General features: G+C 57.9%; 1 long non-coding RNA gene across 1 annotated transcript in view; it reads right to left on the minus strand.

The window, feature by feature from the left end:
* Positions 1 to 1842: 1842 nt before the first annotated feature.
* The window catches only part of LOC115335607, a 32477-nt gene continuing 15444 nt past the window's right edge, over positions 1843 to 18875 (minus strand). Inside the window, exons 2-4 of the long non-coding RNA XR_003921472.1 lie at positions 13704 to 14131; positions 8817 to 9883; positions 1843 to 2272 (exon numbers count right to left, since the gene is read on the minus strand). This is a non-coding gene — a long non-coding RNA (uncharacterized LOC115335607). The remainder of the gene's footprint in view (positions 2273 to 8816; positions 9884 to 13703; positions 14132 to 18875) is intronic.

Consider the following 18875-nt stretch of genomic DNA (forward strand, 5'->3'; position numbering starts at 1 on the left):
CTTGCTGGGGCAAGCTGCTGTGGGCACGTGAGCCCACCACGCTGCCTGCCGCTCCTGCTGCCCGCTGCTCTGGTCCCCTCCACGCGCAGGGTTGATGCTGCTCGTCCCTGGGCAGCCGTGAGGATGCTCGGGCAGGCGAAGGCGTTTGCCGTCCCATCGGCGTGCTCACCACCCCTCGACCCACCAAGCCTGTGGGTGTCTCCCAGGGCCAGAGGTGGAAACGTGGGTCCTTGCCGCGGGATCCAGGAGGGTGCTGGCCGCTCGTCAGGACCTGGCACCGGCACTGCCGGTGCCCCGTGGCTGCGCCGGGGCTGCATGGGGAGGGGGCATGTCAGGGAGCAAGGGCTCGAGTGCTCTCCGTGATTCACTCTGACTATAATGGGAGCTGCTGGTGAATATTTTATGGCTCCCACAGGGCAGATAGAACATATTGTGCATTTTACGCCACAAATCTCCGCCTAGAGACAGAAGGAGGCTTAAAAAAGAGCAGCACCAGCGCTGCGTCGGGCTGGAGGGGGGGGGGCAGAGCTGCGGCGCCGGTGCCAGAGCAAGATTTGCAAGGGCATCGCTGCCCACCCGTGCCACCCTCCCCAGGGTGCGCTCATGGGTGCCCTGAGCCCAGCATCATCCCGGGCAAGGAGCGTGTTTTGCAGCCGCAGGAACAGGCCGCTGCCGAAATGCTCTGCGGTGGCTGCGGCTGCCAGGCCGGCTGCCCGCGGCCAGGCCTGCCTGCTCTGCGGCTCTGCGGCGCAGGCAAAGTGCTTTGCCCGGGGCTGAGTGCTGCGGGAGGGGGCCCTGCCTGCACCGCTGCCGCCTGCACCGCTGCTGCCTGCGCTGGGGGTCTGCCTTCCCCTTCGTCAATAATGCAGTCCCTGCCCCGGACTGCCCGCCGGCACTGCCCGCAATAATGGATCGGGGATGTGAGTAACCGCCCCGGCTCAGCTGAACAGGAGGCTCTGCACCCCCCCATCCATCCCCCCCCCCCCCCCGGCCCCCTCCTCATCCTCGGCTGAGTCGGATGCTCTGCCAGGAGCTGGCGAGCGATGGAGGAGCCGTCACCTTCGCGTGCGGCAGCGGCTGCCTGCTGCTGCTCAACTTGCAGACACCAGGATGGGGTTTTGGGGGGGGGGCTGCCAGCAAGGAAACCCCATGCCCACCCTGGCAGCCCCCCCCCCAGAGGGAGCGGGTGCTGCTGGGGCCAGGGCTCCTGGCCGGTCCCACTCAGCAAGGACGAACGGCCCGGCCGGCACCGTCACCGTGTGCCAGGATGGTGGCTCAGGGTGGGACTCCATGTTTGCAGGGGGGAGCTCTGGGTGCCGGGGGTGCTCATCCTGCTCCCCTCGAGCACGCCCCGCTGCCTGGCAGGCAGGGAGCCATTAGAGAGATCGCCGGCAGCTGCCTGCGCTGGCTTGGTCTGGGCTGGAGCCGGGGGAGGCAGCTCGGAGTCTGGCAGCGGGGCCGGGGGGGGCGAGAAGGAGGATGTAGGTGCAGGCGCCGGGGGATCAGGGCCAGCCCACGGGTGCCACTGTGGGTGCTGAGCAGCCCTTTGCCCCCCCCCCTTGGAGATCCGCAGCTCCCCACACAGCCACCACCCAGCAGGGTGAGGACCTGATGCTTGGGGCCAGTTGGACCTTCAGGTGGGGGAGAACCCCCTGAGGTCTGGGTCAGCCCTGGGCACCCCCCCACTGCCCTGGGGACAGCCCCCCGGCCCCCCGACATGGCCACGCGGGCAGCGGGGGCGGAGGGGGGGCACGCAGCCACCACAGAGGGCCAGCCTGGGCCCCTGCTGCATCGTGGACCACCCCCCCGCCACGTTCCCAGCTCTGATGGGTGAGGGGAGCCCTCCAATGTCGTCCCCCCCCACCTCGAATGGGGGTACGGCAGAGCTGGGTGGGGGGGAGCTGCTGTGGGGTCCTCACCTGGGGGGGGGTCACGGTGGCACATGGCCAGGTGGCTTCATAGCAGGGCTGCAATGGCATCCTGGGGGATGACGACTGTGCTGTCCCCCAGCTGGGTTTCCCCAGGGACGGAGTTCAGGAGATGACACAGGCACTCGCCCCATCTGGACCACGAGCATGGGCAGGCCATGGAGAGGACTTTGCCGGGATGAAAAGGAAAGCCGTGATCCAGAGCGGCTCCTCTCGTCCTCCTGCCCGACCTCTCCATCCGAAGGCGGGTGGGCAAGCGGCCGCACCGGGGGCCGGGGCCGGCTGGCACAGCTGGGGCTGCGGCGGCCACGTCGCCCGGGCTGTCACGGGTTGGGCTATCGAATCTGAAAGCAATTAAAGCCATCATCAGTGCTCGCTCGGGGCTGGCTCCAGGCTGCAGGGAAGCTGCCACAACAGATCATGTGCTTGATGCTGCTGGCCCGAGGACCCGGCTCAGCCCCGCGCCTGCTCCCACCCGTGCCCCGGCACACGCCGGTGCCGGCCCTGGCCAGCACCCACGCAGGGGAGGACGAGGCAGGGCAGGGCAAGAGGCCACGGTGAGGGGCCACGCGGCATCCCCGCCGCTTGCTCTCGGCGCATCTCGGATGGGGTCCTGCCACCCGGGGGGCTCGGCGGAGGGGCTTGGCCACCAGCTCTTGGCCACAGTCGCCATCGCCCCACGTGCTTGCTGTGACAAGGAGATGGCAGCGTGGGGCAGCGGGACGGGATGGCTCAGGGGTGTTCCCGTGGGTGCTGAGGAGGGCTCAGCACCCTGGCGCTCTCCATTGGGGCTGGGTTGGGCGCTGCTGAGACCTGCCTGCACTGGCAGCTGCCTCCACCGGCGGCTTTTCCCAGCTGGAGCCCATGGCCCACGGCTCCGTGGCCCACGGCTCGTCCCACGTGGGCATGATGGGGACACCCCCAGCAGGTCATACCCTGGGCGGGGGGGGGGGCGAGAAGGAGCAGACCCCGACCCGGGGAGGTGCTGAAAGCAGGGTGGGTGACGGAGGGGTGCTGCGAAGAGCCCGTCCCTGGGGTGAGGAGGGGGCTGTCACCGAGCCCCTTCCACCCCGACAGCCCCTCTCCCGCTGACAGGGAGCGGTGCCGGGCTCTGCCGTCCCGTCCCCCCCCCCCATTTTGGTGAGGCTGTGGCTGCCTGCCCACGGCCCCCAGCTCGGGGCCTGATCCATGCGCTCCAGGAGCAGCTCCTGGGGCTAAAACCATCCCCGTGCTCCCGCCGGGGCACGTCAGGGCGGGGGGTCCCCCCTCCTCGGGCACCGCACAGTTAAGCAGAAGTTTGCTGGTACGGAAGTTGCACATTGTCTTGAGGCACATTTTCTGTTTTTTCACTTGTGAAATATTTCTGTCAGAACCAGTTAATGTACAAATTAGCAGCGGTGGTCTCTCTTACGTCTTCTGACTCACTAATTTGACAGGGGGTGTTTCGGTGGCGGAGCTCGCTCTTGACAGGCAAACGGGAGGTCAGAGACCCGCAGGGGGAGGAGGCACCGAGCTGCGGCTTCCCGGGGGTCTTCTCCTTCCTAGCCCACCCCACCGCTCCCGTCTAGTCATGTCTGGCTGGAGGAGTTGAGCTTGGGTTTGGGGTTTTTTTAACCAAATGCATTTCCCCCCCCCCCAAAAGGCTCCTGTGCTAGGTAAGGAAATGGGAAGGGAGCCCAGGGGTGGGGGTTATGCTTTTGGGGTCCTGCAGGCAAACCCGAGGTGCACGGCAGGAGTGAGCCTGCACGAGGAGGAGACATGGGCATAGAGAGGGGCCCCCCGCACCACGGCCGTGTCCTTCACCTCCCTGAAGCCAGGTCACTCGCGGGACTCCAGCTCTGCATTTGCAGGATGACCCTCCCGCAACAGCCCCCATCCTCCTCCTGCCATTAGAGAGAACCTAATTGATGCTCATGTTATCTCTGCACACCATCCCTCCACCCCAGCTTATCGATGAACCAAGGGGCTGCATAGCCCATTTTTAAATCTCTGTCGGCGTAATTGGGATGTTAAGGCGGGGGGGGGGGGGGGATGACACGCACCGCTGCCTGGGAGGCTGGAGGCACCGGCTGGGCATCACAGCAGTGGAAGGGAGCGTCCGGAGCCAGCCGTGCCCAGGAGACACGGCCCCAGCATTGAGCAATGCTCAGGACCATGTCATGCAATCTGTCCCCAGGCTAGAGGCTCACGCGACAGATGGACCTCACGCCATGCCCGGGAGGTCAGCAGCATTTTGGGCCATGGAGGGATGTGTGCTAAAAACCACCAGCCTCTGCTCGTGCCACCCTCCTCTGATGTCCAGGGACCGAGAGGGACTGCAGCGAGTTGGCCCAGGACGGAGCTGGACAAACATGGCCACCTCCTGACCACGCTCTTGCTGGAGCCATGGTCTCTCCAGCCCTGGTCTCCTGGCCGTACGGCTGCTGGGGGCTGGAGATGAACCCAGGAAAGTGACCACCACCGCGGGAAGGGCAGCTCAAGAGCACGCTCGTGCAGCCCCATGTTTTCCTCATTTCCCCTCTTCCTACTGATGTTTGCTGAGGGCTTTTTTGAGGGTTGAGCTCTCCCTGCTCATCAAGTTTACTCCTAAAGACATAAACCCACCCATCCACCCTGGATGGTGGTGTTGCGTCCTGTGGCCAGCACCCACCCATGTGTACCAGATGCCTGCAAAATCCTCCCTTTTTGGGTCAGACAGGGTGCCTGGGTGACCAGATCTGGTATTTCACATCAGGGCAGCACCCTGAAGAGTTTTGAGCTGTCGCATCCCGCAAAGGTCTCAAACCAGCCAGACTGAGTGGTCCTTACCTCCCCTGAGATTCAATTCCATCTTCAACCATTCTGGACCCCCGAGATGTTGCCCAGTAAGATTGAGACACCAGGCTCCAAAAGCAACAGTTGAGAAAACCAGTTTTATACCACACAGCATAGAAAGAGTGGCTCAGCCCAGCCTCTTCCAGGAGCCCCTTGGCAGCAGCATCGAGTCTGGAAAGGAACTGGGAACTCCCAATTCCCCTTTCTGAATGAAGAAATGGAAGTTGGCTTTCCAGGGATGACTGTGTGCCCAGCTGGCAGACGCAACCGGTCTCTGGTTATGCTGGCGAGGATGCCCAGAGCGGTTACTCGCACAACCCCACACCACGACACGTAGTGGCTCATGACCCTCGAAGAAACTGCTGCAGCATCAGTACCCTCCTCTTCCCGACACGGCCAACTTTGCCATGAACCTGCCCACGCCAGGTGGCACGGCAACCACCCCAACGCCTCTTGGCAGCTTCACAGAGATCTTGCACTTCTCCCCATACCTGAAAAGTCCCCACTGGTAGTGAGCTGGCACGAAACCCACCCTGCTTAAAACAAGGAAAGCTGCCTGCTACATCTACAATTTTCTAGCTTGCTTTTGGCAAGAGTATTTGGACAGATGAATGGGAGAGAGCTCTGGATTAACACAACAGCTTTCCCTCTCAGCCAGATCCAGGCCTCCTTGAGGCCACCCGAGATGCCACATCATGGCAGGGTATCGGTGCAATGGAGAGACCCTGAGGAATTGCTGCCCGGGGCACAGGGCAGCGGCTCGAGGAGGGCTCTGCGCAGGACTCGCGGTGGCTTTTGGGGGCTGCAGGGGAGCTCTGGTGGGGAGCAACCCATCTGCAGGAGAGCCTGGCGTGGTTGGAAAGCAAAGACATCTCAGAGCTGATGGAAACCCCAGGGCTGCGGGCGAGATCTCCCCAACCCCAGCCCTCTGCCAGGGTGGGCGTCAGGGCGTCCGCACCCAAAGGTGCCCTTTTAACCATGCGGCTGCAAACCCATCCATCACGCCAGCCCAGGCACCCGTCCCAGCAGGGTCCAGCTCCCCACACACCGCCCCGGCACCACGCTGGCCGTGTCCCACCAGGGACAGGGAGCAGGACCGTGGCTGGTTGCACCCCACGGAGCTGCCGGCCGGCCTCCCCGGCACAAGGGGCTGCAGGAGCAGCGAGCACCAGCCTCGCCGCTGCCTGGGAGGGAGCTGCCGGTTGCAGAGGCGGCTGGGGCGAAACAGCTCAGGCAGCACAAATCGACTGTGACAGCCCCAGAAAGGCTGAGCCCGGGGGTGCGGAAAAATACAAGTTAGTTTCCTTTTCCTTACCATATGCTCCCCTTCAGCTGTGGGCGGCACGATAATTACTGCCATCCACCATGCTGGTCTAGCTTGTCACACAGGCTGCCGGCTGCTCAGCAGCGGGGGCTGAGCACAGCACCGGGTCTGCAAGCGGAGCCTGCCCCGGCCCCGCGCATGATGGGGAGCGGAATTTGGGTTCCGGGTCCCCAGATTTGGTCCTTCCTGGCACCGGGGGCATCAGCCTGAAGGCAGCAGAGGTGGGGAGCGAGCTGCAGACCCCTCTTCCCCTGGCGGTGCCTCCTGGGGGGTGCATGCCACCTTGCTGTTCACTCTGGCATGGGTGCCACTTCTCCACCAGTCGCCCCTTAGCAGGATGCTCCCAGGGAGGTCCCGTGCCAGCTCCCGTGCCTGGCTGCCAGGAGACTCTCTGGGGCCAGTTACTGCTTGGTCAGATTCGGAGAAAAGCCAGGGTGGACCAGACCAACCCCAGAGGTCCTTCCCATCCCAAGTGTGGTGTGGCTCTGTCAGGGTGCAGCTGGTGCCATGCAGGGAGGAGCAGCACCATGCCCCAAAGAACACGCAGTCACCCCGGCATGCACAAGGCACAAGCTAAGGGCACTGTTCTCCAAGGCAGGAGCTGGCAGGGGGGTAGCTCTGTGTCTGGACAGCCCCAGGACCACAAGGTCCGTACAAAATAAGATGGAGCTCTTGCTCCATCCAACCCTACAGTCCCCTCCAAAACACAACAGAGACTCTTCAGGCCTCTCGGTGCCCCACCAGTGATGTCCCTATAACAAGTACCCAGGCTGGTGTTCTCCAGGACTGCATAGACCAGAAAGCTTGCGGTGTGACTGGTTCTCATTGCCTTAAAAGATGTCATGCTGGGGCAGTGACAGGTTTGTCTTTGTCAACCCAAGAGTTGCCCTCCCCGTTGCATGGATCAAAGTGGGTCTTCATTTCTCAGATTATGCCTGACATGAACACAAGCTTCTTCAGTCCCTTCATTTAGGAAGGGAAGGATGATCCCAGTGGCCATGTTGCTTCCATGTCTCTGTACCAGAGGTGGACCACGAGCCCAGTATAGATGGCTGCCACTGGTGAGGAGGTTGGTTCGTCACCAGAACAGCCCCTCTTTCCCACATCTTCACCAGCCAAGCCTCCTAGGTGCAAGGTGGGAGAAGGGCCTTGGCACACACTCTGCATCTTGCACTACTTGCTCTTCACCACGGGCGATGGGAGTAGGATGGGGACACGGTGCCACAAATTGGTGTAGTCCTTCCAGACTGTCACAGCAGCATGTGTCCAGCCATGGGCTGTGCTCCCCCTCGCCACAGCAGCTCCTTCTGTGGCTCCTCTGGTACAAACAAAGCCAACAGCTTCATGACCATCCTAAAACCCATCCACCATGACTTTGGATAGCATGTGTGCTCAAGCATCTGGCCCCTGCCTCAGTTCCCCCATCACATCAGAGCACTTTCTCTGGCCTCAGCAGCATCCCACAGGTGCGGGGAGGTGGGGTGCAGAGGGGACAACTGCAGGTGAAACGCTGGAAGATGCAACAGCTGAATAAAATAATCCAGACTGGCAACTTCCCCAGGATGCCCTTGGAGGCTGTGATGGAGAGAGGAATGGATCCGGCCCCTGGCTGAGCCGTCCTTCCCCAGCCCTGCCCCGAGGGCTCAGCTTTGCAGGGCATACACGTGGCACAGCAAAATTTAGGAGATCCGAGGTGCCGCAGGCTCGGCACCACCTCATGGGGTTATCTGGAAGATGAACTTTCCCACACGCTTTCCCTTCTGTGTTTCAAAAGGAAAAAACCCTAAACCCCATCTTTCATCCTCCGCCCCATCCCTGGGAGGTCCCTGCGCCCGGCGGTGCCCACGCCACCCCTGGCTCTGCCCAGCCGGTTGAGTGAATCGCTGACTCTTTAACCGGTTCTGCGGCGAAGACCTTAATCGAGTCACCGCGCCGGGGCTGGGATGCTGATGCGATGTGACAGCCGCCCCGCACACCTCCCCGAACGCGGCCGCTCGGGGCGACGGCCAGCGCGGCACCCCGGTGCCGGGGCGCGGGTGGCAGCAGGGCTTTGGCAGCACCGGAGCGGGGGGCACCCACCTGGGGAGGGCTGGGGGGCTCAGGGCCAAGGGGGGCTGGGGAATCCTTCACCATCACCCAAGTGACCCCTGACGTCACTGGAAGGCAGTTTAATATCCGTCAATCGCACGGAAAATCGCATGTTTGGCCCCAGAGCCCTCCTCCCCCACGCCCCCCCCAGCCGCCTGTCCTATTTTGAAGGGCTCATTTTCTCAGCGCTAATGAAAGCGACAGCCGTGCAGCGCTGGTATTTGGGGTTATCAGTGAGAATATTAATGGCTGATGCTCAGCATTAACTCTTTGAGAGTCCAGCCAGAGGTCAGAGCTGGGCTGCCTCCGCCACCGCAGAGCCTGGCTGCAGTGGACCCTGGTCTCCCCAGCGCCGTGTCTGGGACTGGGGGTGGGATGGGGATGGAGACCTTGTTTCCAGGCAGTTTTAATTGCCTGTTTTCAGTCTCAGGGGGAGGCTATTGACCCAGCTGCCTTCTGCTGAGGAGGCTGGGGAAGCAGAAGGGTGGAGGCTGCAGGGATGGTGGTGGATGCAGCTACCTGGTGCAGCCGTGAGGGAAGGGCTTGGGGCAGTGGTGGAGGATGGGTGCCTCCAAGGGACCTCCTCAGACCTGAGGGATAGGCAGGTGCCAGAGGTGACCTGTCATAGCCAGGATATGGGTAGGGAGAAGGGACAAACTCACCTTTTAAGCAGGAAGGCTCTGGCAGTCCGAGCATGTTCATGTTTGGCTGGAGAAGTTCATGGTCAATTGGGATGCAGAGTTCCCCATAAGGACTTTGCAAACACCTGCTGTTGAAGAACAACCACATTCCCGAGTCCATCCTGTAACACTTTTTTCACCTCCCTCCTTTGCTCCACCATTGGCATCTCATTTGGTGTCATAACTTAGGACACTTCAATGCCAATGGAGTTGCCCGTGTGAAATCAGTAAGACACGAACTTTCAGTGGGACCTCAGGGTGCCTTCTCGTTGTTGATCCTATTGGGAATGGGCTTGTTGCTGTGGTGAGGGGGTGCTTGTGGTGGACAGCCTGCAGAGGACATTCATGTGTGATGGCTTCTTGGGAAGAAAGTATCTCCTTGGGCTGCATCTCAGCAACAGATGATTGTGGTCATGAAGAAACCAGCTGAGAAGTTGGCGCATCAGGCACATCCCGTCATCACACAGGCGAATCCTACCAACAAAGAAGGGACAGGAGAGTTGTACTGTGTCCAGAGACACCAGGCAGCAGTTACACCAGTTCCTCTGGAGATCCAGGACTGGTGTGCATAACCCAAGGAAAACAGAGACTGATTTTGTATCGACATCTACCCAAGCTTTGAGTATGCTAGCATTCACTTGCAGGTTTCTTGGTTCTGCCATCAGCTGTGCTGCTGTAAAATCAGGAGCAACGCTGGGAAGACCAGCAGAGCAACAGCAGTGGCAGGTCATGCTGAAGGGAGGATCATGTTTACCAGGGGAAGAACAATTTGCCATCAGTGTCCAGTTAGGACATGAGGTTTTTTGGCAGGGGCCCCTGTGCGTTCAGGAGCTGACTGCTCGTCTCTAAAGCCCCCTCTAATTGGATGCATTTAAAGATGCCTCCTGAGCTGTCTTTGTCTCCTTGCAGCCAGCAGGACACACGTCCCTAAAATGACACCAGCTAATTAAGGCCGTGGAAGCCCAAGAACTCTTCTGTGCCTTGTTTGTTATCCAAGAGCCTGAGGCAACGCTGAGGCCAGTAGGACCCTGACAGGCAGCTGGGGAAACCTGGTAATGACAGAGCCACCAAACCAGTCAGGGAGAAAGAGGCAGAAGAGTACAGAAATCAGCAACGACAATAACAACCAGCAACTCTAATGGTGCCGAGGTGCCTACTGCGCCTTGGAGAGATGGGATGAATGAACCAGAGCTCTTCCTCCCTGCTCCTCACCTTTTTCCAGGCACCTCCAGGCTAACTGGGATGGAGAGTAGGGGTGGCAGTGGGAGGGCTCTGGGGACGGAGTCCACTGCATGAAGGTCAAGAGATGAGTCTCTTGTCAGGCTGTTTTCATGCTTGCTGGGAAAACATAGCAGCATCTCCCTGGTTTGGCTAGGGAACGTCCCACTCACAGCTGCCTGGGATGCTAATCCGGCAGCCCCTTTCTATTTGCCTTCAGGAACTAGAAGCCAGGGCAGAAGGTATGTGTTTAATATGCATGTATGCAAGGCTGGACCTGGGAGAACAGTTCATGGGAGGACATCACCTTCCTCCCCTCCCTTAAGCATCTCCTGCTGTTCTCCACCCTCTGCTTTTGCCTTCTGAGAAGGAACACCACCTGCACATCCCTGAGCCCATTCCCACCTCCCTCACCCTGCACCGTTTGCAAATCCTCAAGAGCTGCCTCTGCACCTCTTCAGCGTGGTGGGACACACGTGAATGCCTGGGTTAGCATCAGCTGCTCTTCACAAAGGCCGCACTGCTGGGAGTCCCCTGTCCATTGGGATGGAAGAAGGCAACTGATGCCGAGGGACATTGAAGCACATGCACTAACACCAGAACTGCTCCTCATCAAGGCCTGGGACAACTGCTCTCACCTCCCCCAGGCCCTCAGTGCCCCCACCCAGACCAGCCTTCACTAACACGCTTCCTCTAACACCAGCCCCAGCAGATCAGCCACCCATACCAGCACCCATCAGAGAGCCAGCCGCCTTGACCTCCCCCTTCCCAGCAGTACCCATCCACAACCTTGTCCCCAAAAGCGTGGTCCTGACCTGCCGCCAGCTCTTCAGCCTCCAGAGCAGAGATAGAACCACCTGAAAAGATGGAGCATGCCCTGTTGCTGAGGGCTGAGTTATGAACCGCACCCTAGGAGACATTAATTATTCCATCTCCTTTGTCTCACTGGAGACACACATCTGCTGGAGATGTCCTTTACGCAGCATGTGCGTCCAGTCCGTCATTCCTTTTTCTCTGACACCACCATATCAGAGATGAAAAGAGATGTTTCTTGTGTCTTCTGCCCTGTCTGTACCATCTCAGCAAATACTAGCAGTGCAGTAACACGTCATGGTCTGCTTGACCCTTTGGCCATGCTCTGGTGAGAGAGGAGCTGCTGGGGAATTTCTAGCTTTTGTTTTGAATTGCTCTGAAACAAAGTCAAGGACAGGTGTCTGGAGAGGTGAGGACATTCAGGCTTTCTAAAAAGGCTTCCCCAGCGGTATCTCGTGGTCAAGAGAAGCTGGTTCTGCAGAGACATATGATTCTATGTAAATCTTCCACCGATCACTTGAGGTCCACATCTCAGGTCTCATTTGTGCACAGGTTGGATGTGATGGTGGATGAGATGGTGGCCTGTTGCTAACACTGGTGGTAACAGGCTGGAACGAAGGTACCTGGTGAGCTCTTTGGGCGACAAGACAGCTTCATGTCCGAAAGTGGAAGGGGTGCAGAGAACTGTCTGTAGCCAGCATTTTCCCCTGTCTGTGGCCAGTGCCACAGGAGGAACATCCCTGCGCTCAGAGTTGCTTTCAAGAACTGTTTCCAATGATGCTTGTCCATCCCAGTTTCAGTGGCGTGAATTGTTATTTGTACCCATGGGGGGGGGGGCATTAAATTCAGCGCTGGCCAGAGCAAGGTACTAGAAATACGCAGAGTGCACCTGAGTAGGGTGACCTTGAAATAAAGAAGATAGACAAGGGCAGGAGAGCGGCAAACAGGGCTTTCACCAGCATGTATGGGCATTTTCCCATCATGTCTTCACTCTTCCAGTAGAGACCTCTACCGCTGGCCCGTGCCATGCCATTGTACCATGGTCGGCAAAGGCACCACCAGCGCCAAAGCCGGGTGACCAGACCCGTTGGCATGCCCTTACCCAACCCACTTAGGTCGCAAGCGCTCTGGGGCTGGATCCATCCCTTGGGGAGCGTTGCGAGGCACCAAGTGTAACAGGGGCTTGACCCTGGCTGGCTGGTTGCCCTGCTCACTCATTGGAAAAGGGATCAGTACTGACTGCTGAGCACGATCCCGGTCTGGGGAGGGACATGGTGCCAGGCTGATCTGAGTGGCCAGAGCAGACCAGTGGACACCAGGTGATCAGGATCTGCAGAGACTTGGTTTGCTGTGAAATCCATCCATTTGTTATAATTTAAAAAAAAAAAAAATTGTCTGTTAATCATTACTTTTTTTCCTAGCAATAAGGAGGTGGGGGCAAACTGATGTGCTCAGGAGAAGATAAAGAAGGGTCAGTGCTGCAGCAGGGTGTTTGTCTCAGCTCTGTGTGTGAGTGCTGTGTTCCTGAAGATGCTCTGGGGACATGCAGCTCTCCCAGGGACCACATTACGTTTTGCTTTTCTCCTTCCAGTTACTTATGATTCTTTGAGCAGCCAAACCCGGCAGTTTGCATTATATGACAGAACAAAAATCTCCTATGGGCAGGGGGCTAGGAAATCACACAAATAGCAATTTACTAATTTCATGCTGCCCATAGAAATCCTGAAGGCCTGGGAGTCTGGGGATGGCACATGGAACTTTTTTCTTTTGGGGCAATTATTTTCAATCCAGCCTTTCTAATGACTGAAGGTTCTTGCTCACCTGAAGGCACTTCAGAGGCCTGCAGGAAAAGGGCCAGGGTCTCTGTGTCGCTCAGGTCTCTGGATCGTCACACCCATCTCTACAAGTTGGACTGTCATGGGCCAGCTCAACAGGATTTCACCCTTTAAGCTGGTGAAAAGATTCATGATAAAGATGAAGCAGATAGACAGAGGTATGGAGAAGCCTAAACATCCAGCCTTTCCACGGAAATTGTGGTCCCAAGTGAGACTATAAAGGCTGCTCATGGGCTTGGCTGCAGGGTCTCTACAAATAATTTTCATCCAGGCTTGGCCAGACACAACCAGAACTCACAGCCCATCCAGCAACCACAGCAACAGCAATTCACCCAGATAAATGAGGTCGTTTCTCTCCTGAGCTGGTGTCCCCAAGCTCCTGAGCTTCCCTGGAGTGCAACTCCTCAGACTGCTCTCCCTGCATGGAGCAGGACCTTGTTGCTTCCCTGGATTACAAGGACTATTATGCTCAGGAAGGCAAGCGGCAGGAGACAGCATGCCATTTATTTTGGTCTTTTGGAGGTGAAATTCATGGGGCATCATTTGGAGTCTAAATTTCTTCTGGTGCCAGCGAGGGTTGAACATTTGCCTGAGTGAAGACACAATAAAGACTCCAGGATCCTCAGAAAATATTTGGAGGCCTTTTGGGGGGTTGTCTGACATGTGTGTAACCTGGGATTTTTTTGCCAGACCTGCCTGGGAACCATCCCCATGTGAGGCTGAGAGCAGACCCTTGGGAGAGGCAGCTGGGAGGGGTAAGCAGATATTTTTATGGAGATGAGATGGGGTGGACCTTCTTTCCCTTGAGTCCACCCCTCCCTGAGCAGCAGCTCTTGTTCCTCGCTACACAAGCCCAACAGAAAAGGCCGTTGTCTGGGGGTCGTTTCGACTGGCACGTGAACAACAGGCAGTGCCCCAGTACAGGACTTTTCCCCAGGGCAGCAGGAGGGACAACATTCCTGCAGCAAAGCTACAGGATGCTCCAACAGCCCCTGTCACTCACCCTCAGCAACCAAATCTGAGAGCCTCTATGCTCCATGGTTGCAATTTCACTGTGCTGGCTCCTCCAGGTATTTTTCCTGTGGTTTTTGCCAGGGGGACCATCATGCTGCAAGCATGCTCTGAGTGGCCCAGCTCAGCTCCAGTTGCAGAAAACCCAGCTCGAGCTCACAACTGCAGAAAGGCATTCCGACATGTTGCTTTCTCCAGACGTTTGCTACAGCAGCTATTGAAACAAACTCCTCCGCACTGTCATAGCATTGTCACCGAGCTGAGGGCAAGAGGGCAGGATCTCACCCACCGATATGTGATTTTTTTCTTCTTTTCTTTGCTTGGATTGATAGGAGGCTGAGCCATGCCTTTAGCTAATCTGTTGACCAACATGCTTGTCTTGTTACAGCTGGAAGCACCTTCTCTTCTGGAGCACTTGCCCTGTACAAAGCAGGTTGTTTAAATGAGAAGCAAAGAGAAATGGTGCGTTTGTGCCTCATTGCAATGGGACGCCACACAGGTTTTAACCCAAAGACTTCCAAGGGGTCCGCCTTTCTACGAGAGACCCAGGCTACATGGTTAGCAACAGGATGGGAGCATCCAGCCAGGCAATGCGCTGCCCTCCCCACACCCCCATGGACATGGGGTGCCTGGGCAGACCCCGCTGGCTTTCCCTCACCCTCCTCCTCCCCAAAGCCACTCTTGTCTTACCTCTTACGAGCTTCATTTGTCCAAGTGTGAGAACAGCCACCAGTGCGGCACGCAAAGCTAGGACGTGTCCCCTGCCCTTAGGGACCCCGTCCCGTCCCCACGCATGGTGAGAAGCCACGACCGTCCCCCCTCCAGCCCAGCCTCCCACTGCCACCGCTGCCGCGCACGCTCCTGCCGTCCCAGCTCCCCGCGCTGCCGCTTCCCCCGTGGCCGTCAGCGCCGGGACGGCTGATGGACCCTGACAGCGCTGCTCTTTTTCTCACGACCCGTCGGCTGGCTGCAAGCGGGGGGACCCAGCCCATGCGGATACAATGCCGCTGCCCCCCCCCCCCCCGCCACCCGCCGCGGGATGTTGCGTTGCACCGAGCAGCTGTTCCACATCACATCGCGTCATGCTGCCCGCGCCGATGGGCCGCGGCACTCACGCCGCTGACGCGGTGCCGGGAGCCGTGGAGCTTGGTGGGATGGGGATGCGCCCGCGGAGGGTGGCTGGCGCAGTGATGGATCCCGCTGCCAGAGACCCGGGGTGTGAAGGCGCTGCAGAAGGGGTGACAGGAGCCGGCAGGTCTCCGCACGGCGCGGCAGCTCTCACCCAGCCGCTGTGTTGGCCCAACACGCTGGTCCCAGCCTGCCTGCCAACCCTCATCTGTGCCCTGCAAAACTCTGCCTCCCTGCTCTTCATCCTCCACCTCCAAAGCTGCATCCAAGCACGCTGTACCTTTTCTTTGCTATTCTTGGCTCACCCAGCCTACGGCCAGTTCTGGCCTGCAGCATCTTGCTGCAGAAGACAGAAGGTGTCCAGTGCTCCTCCGCTTCGTGTCCAAGCCTACTCCTTTTTTCACACGCCAGCCCTCCCCTGCAGGGAGCAGGCAGCTTTGCAGAGCCGGCAGCAGGTTCACCCTGGACGCAGTAGCCCCTCAAGATAGGTGGGACATGAACCTGGTGTCAGGACCTACTCCAGGTCCTGGAGAAAGGAGCTGGAAGACAGTTTCCCTTTCAATCCGGATCCTGAGCAGGAGTAAACCAGTGCAACAGGGGCAGTGCAGGTCCCGCAGCCCGCTGGGGGCTGCACAGAAGCGAGGACACGATGTGCACGCTGCTTCCCCAAGCACAGGCTCGCTCATCCTGGCCTTCCTTGGGCAGCAAAGCTTCCCGGCCCTGGCGCTTGCAGTAGTTCTGCAGCCTCACTGCACAGCTTATCCATTTTTAAAGAGCACACCTCATAAATACTTTGTAAACCACCTTCTAGCCAACGTGCTAGTTTTGATTTTTTTTTTTTTCTTCCCTGGCTGTTTGGAAGGGATGCTCACTCTCCCATTCCTCTCTGGTCTGCGGCTCTTGCCGTTATCTTGTACACGTTTGCTGCTTTGAAGTTACCAGGGGTCTGCCTTCAACACTCAAGGTGAGCTCTGTGCGGTGCGGCGTGTTGTCCCCCGCGGTGGGTCACAGGGAAGGATGACAGCTCTCCCCTTCGCTCCCCGCACCCTTCCCAGCACCCTGCAGACACCGTCGGTGCCTCCATCGGCCCCGCTGAGAGCAGCCCAGGTGAGCAAGTGTGGGCTCCTCCGGACCCTCACCCAGACCTTCTTCACCCTTCCCCTCCCAAGGGACTTCCTTCCCTGCTGTCCCTCTTGGGCACCTTGTACTAGGAGAGCGGGACCTGCCCTCTTCCCTCGCTGCTGCTCTCACATCTTCACATTTGCCTCCAACTCTGCCGTTTTTCTGTTGATTTCCATGTTCAGTTTAAAAAGTGGGTGAGTGGAGTGGAGCAGGAGAAGGTGACAACCTAGACACAACTTGCCGGAGCTGACTCCCTGCTTGGGAGATGTTCCCAAGCCAGGGTTTGGCTTGTTAAACATGCAGCAGTTTATTCTTCTCTTTCCCTCTTTTCTGAATCAATATGTTGCATGGTACCAGACCAGGCACTTCCCAAGCAGCTTGCCACAGAGCTATTCTCATCATTGGCCAAACTTCATCCTCTCCAAAAATGTGTCAGATGAGCTGGAGGAAGTCTGTTCTTCCCCAGATCATGTCAATTGACACGGACTTTTCTCCAATTCCTTGTTGTACAGCTCCAGCAACCCTTGACTTCACCAGGTACCGACATCTGATCAGCAACTTGGCAGCTCCTGCCAGTTCATCCCCGTTCCCTGCTCCCAGCTCCTGCTTATCCACTGGCCCCTCTTCCAGTTTAAATGTAGTGCCATGGCTTTAGCTTGCTGCCACAAATGAGCAAAGGCTCACGTGGTCACGCTGGCTGTCCCAGCCTTCAGCTTCCCAAGTGCTTGGTCCCATTTCAACCGAATTGGACAAAATAGTCAAAATCTCAAAAGTGGTAAGAGGTTTTGTGAAGCTTCTTGGCTTAGCCTGAGAGAAAGACCCACAGTGCTGCCCCATATTTCCAAAGAAGTGCTGCCACGTGAAGTCACCAGTATCTTCTAGAACCACCACCAGGTCAACCAGTGTGTGCATGGCCAGCCAACCAGCACCAATGGCCCAGGAGATGCTGCCTCAGGTCCCACGGGCAGAGGATACGACAGGGGACAGGGATGGGAAGGTCCTGCTGAGAGCTGGGGGAGGTGGGATGAATGGGGCTGGAGGACAGCAGTGTGTCCTGGGGGACAGAGGCTGGGGAGCGAAAGTGAGGTGGGAAGAGAGTGGCATGTGAACCCAGAGAGCTGCCTACGCCACAGATTTTTTCCTTCCTTTATAACCACCTTCACTGGCCTCTGAGCCTGGTTTCTTCTTCTTACCTGGGTGGTAAAACCATCCCAGTCAGGTTACAGGGGCTCTTGCCATTTTTCTGCTTCTGATTTTTTTTCTTTTTTGTTCTTATTTTTCAGCTGTGACAGTCTCACTCTCGTCCAGAGCCTCGCCTCTGCAGGCTTTGGCACCCCCAGCCCAGGGAGGACTTTCCCAGGCACAAAAGGGACGGCTTCAGAGACTTTTGTTGTTGCCTTCTCCCTGCTGTGGTGTTAATGGCTCTTGAAGGCAGCCTGACTCCATAAGGCAGCGCAGAGTAACCTGTGCATCAACCAGACACCCTCACCCTCAGGCAGGACCCGCCTGTGCACAGGGTCAGCTTTGCCGCTGTCACTGCGAGACATCGTAAGGGTCTGTCCTGATGACCAAGGCTGTCCGTGGCAGCAGGTAAGCTGGGGAGGACGGGGTCTGCGGCAGGTGCACAGGGCTCAGAGCTTTGTTTCTGCCTTGCTGTTGGCCAGGGACCCATCTGCTGTGCCTTCGGTTGGGTTGTTGAGTTTTGGCTGGAGATCCTGCATCTGGCATGTGCCAGCCATCCCCAGAAGACAGGAGCAAGGGGCACACGCTTGAGCCGGCGGCTGACAAGAGATGTTGCAGAGCTTCCTGATTAGGCTGGAGGGAAGCGGTTCTGGAAGGGGATGCAGAAATGCAAGCCCTCATTTGGCTCCTCTTGTGGCTTTGGGACTGACAAGGAGACCCCTGGAAGAAGGGGCTGGAAACGAGCATGTGGAATAGGTCCCCGCTGCGCGACTCTAGGATCCAGTCAGGGATGTCCCCCAGCAAGGACACTTCTTTGCAAGGAAAGGAGGTGAGACCCCCCCCTTGGTCCCTCATTAGAAAACCAAGCTGTGTGAGATCCATACACTCAGAGAGGGAAGGCAAGGGCGAAGGAGACCGTGCCCTGCCACGTGCTCAATTTTGGAAGGGGTCTGGGTATTTACTGGGCTAGTGAAAAGCACCTTCCCAAAAAGCGAGTGTGGTGAGATCCAGAAGGCAGAGGTGTGCCCAGGAAGGCTTGGCTTCAATGCAAGTGGTGGGAGCATCCCAACAGGCAGACAGCAGGATCAGCTCTGTCTGCAGCGAGAGTCCTGCAGTCTGGTGGCTCCATCTCTCCCAGCTGCCAAGAAAACGGCCATGCCACCAAACACAGACCAAAGCTCCGTCCCGGGAGAGTTTCGAGGAAAAAGGAAGAGCAAGCAGTTAAAAGGCCTGCCAAGAGGAAAGTTATTGATATGCAAGTCACATGCTCCCATGAAACCCTGCCAACCAAAAAGACCTGTGTCAACCAGGACATCTGTGAAAGCATTTAACAGCAATGAAACAGAAGATCAGATGGGTAAAAATGCTTCAGATCTCTGTGTCCAGCCTCATCTTTTGGAAGATGTTGTACAAGTGATGATGCAACCAGGTGAGCTGAACTGGGCAGGCACAGACTGGGTGTTGTGCAGAGCCTCTCACAGCTCCTGTACTACTGGAGGAGTTTGGAGAGACCAACCCTTGAACAGAAAAGCAAAGCCAACAGCTCCTTTCTCTGAGTCACTAAGCATGTCTGCACCCGCACTGCTAATGTGCTCTCCCGGCAAGTACATACTCTCTGGTGGTCTTGGTTGCCCAGATTTTATTATGAAATAACTCTGGCTGCGTGTTTGATATAGGTACAAGATATAGCAGCTTCACACAAACAGAATGAAGACTTCAGCTTTCCATTTTT

The sequence above is a fragment of the Aquila chrysaetos genome, chromosome 25, assembly GCF_900496995.4.
Source record: "Aquila chrysaetos chrysaetos chromosome 25, bAquChr1.4, whole genome shotgun sequence".
In the NCBI taxonomy this organism is placed as follows: Eukaryota; Metazoa; Chordata; class Aves; order Accipitriformes; family Accipitridae; genus Aquila; species Aquila chrysaetos.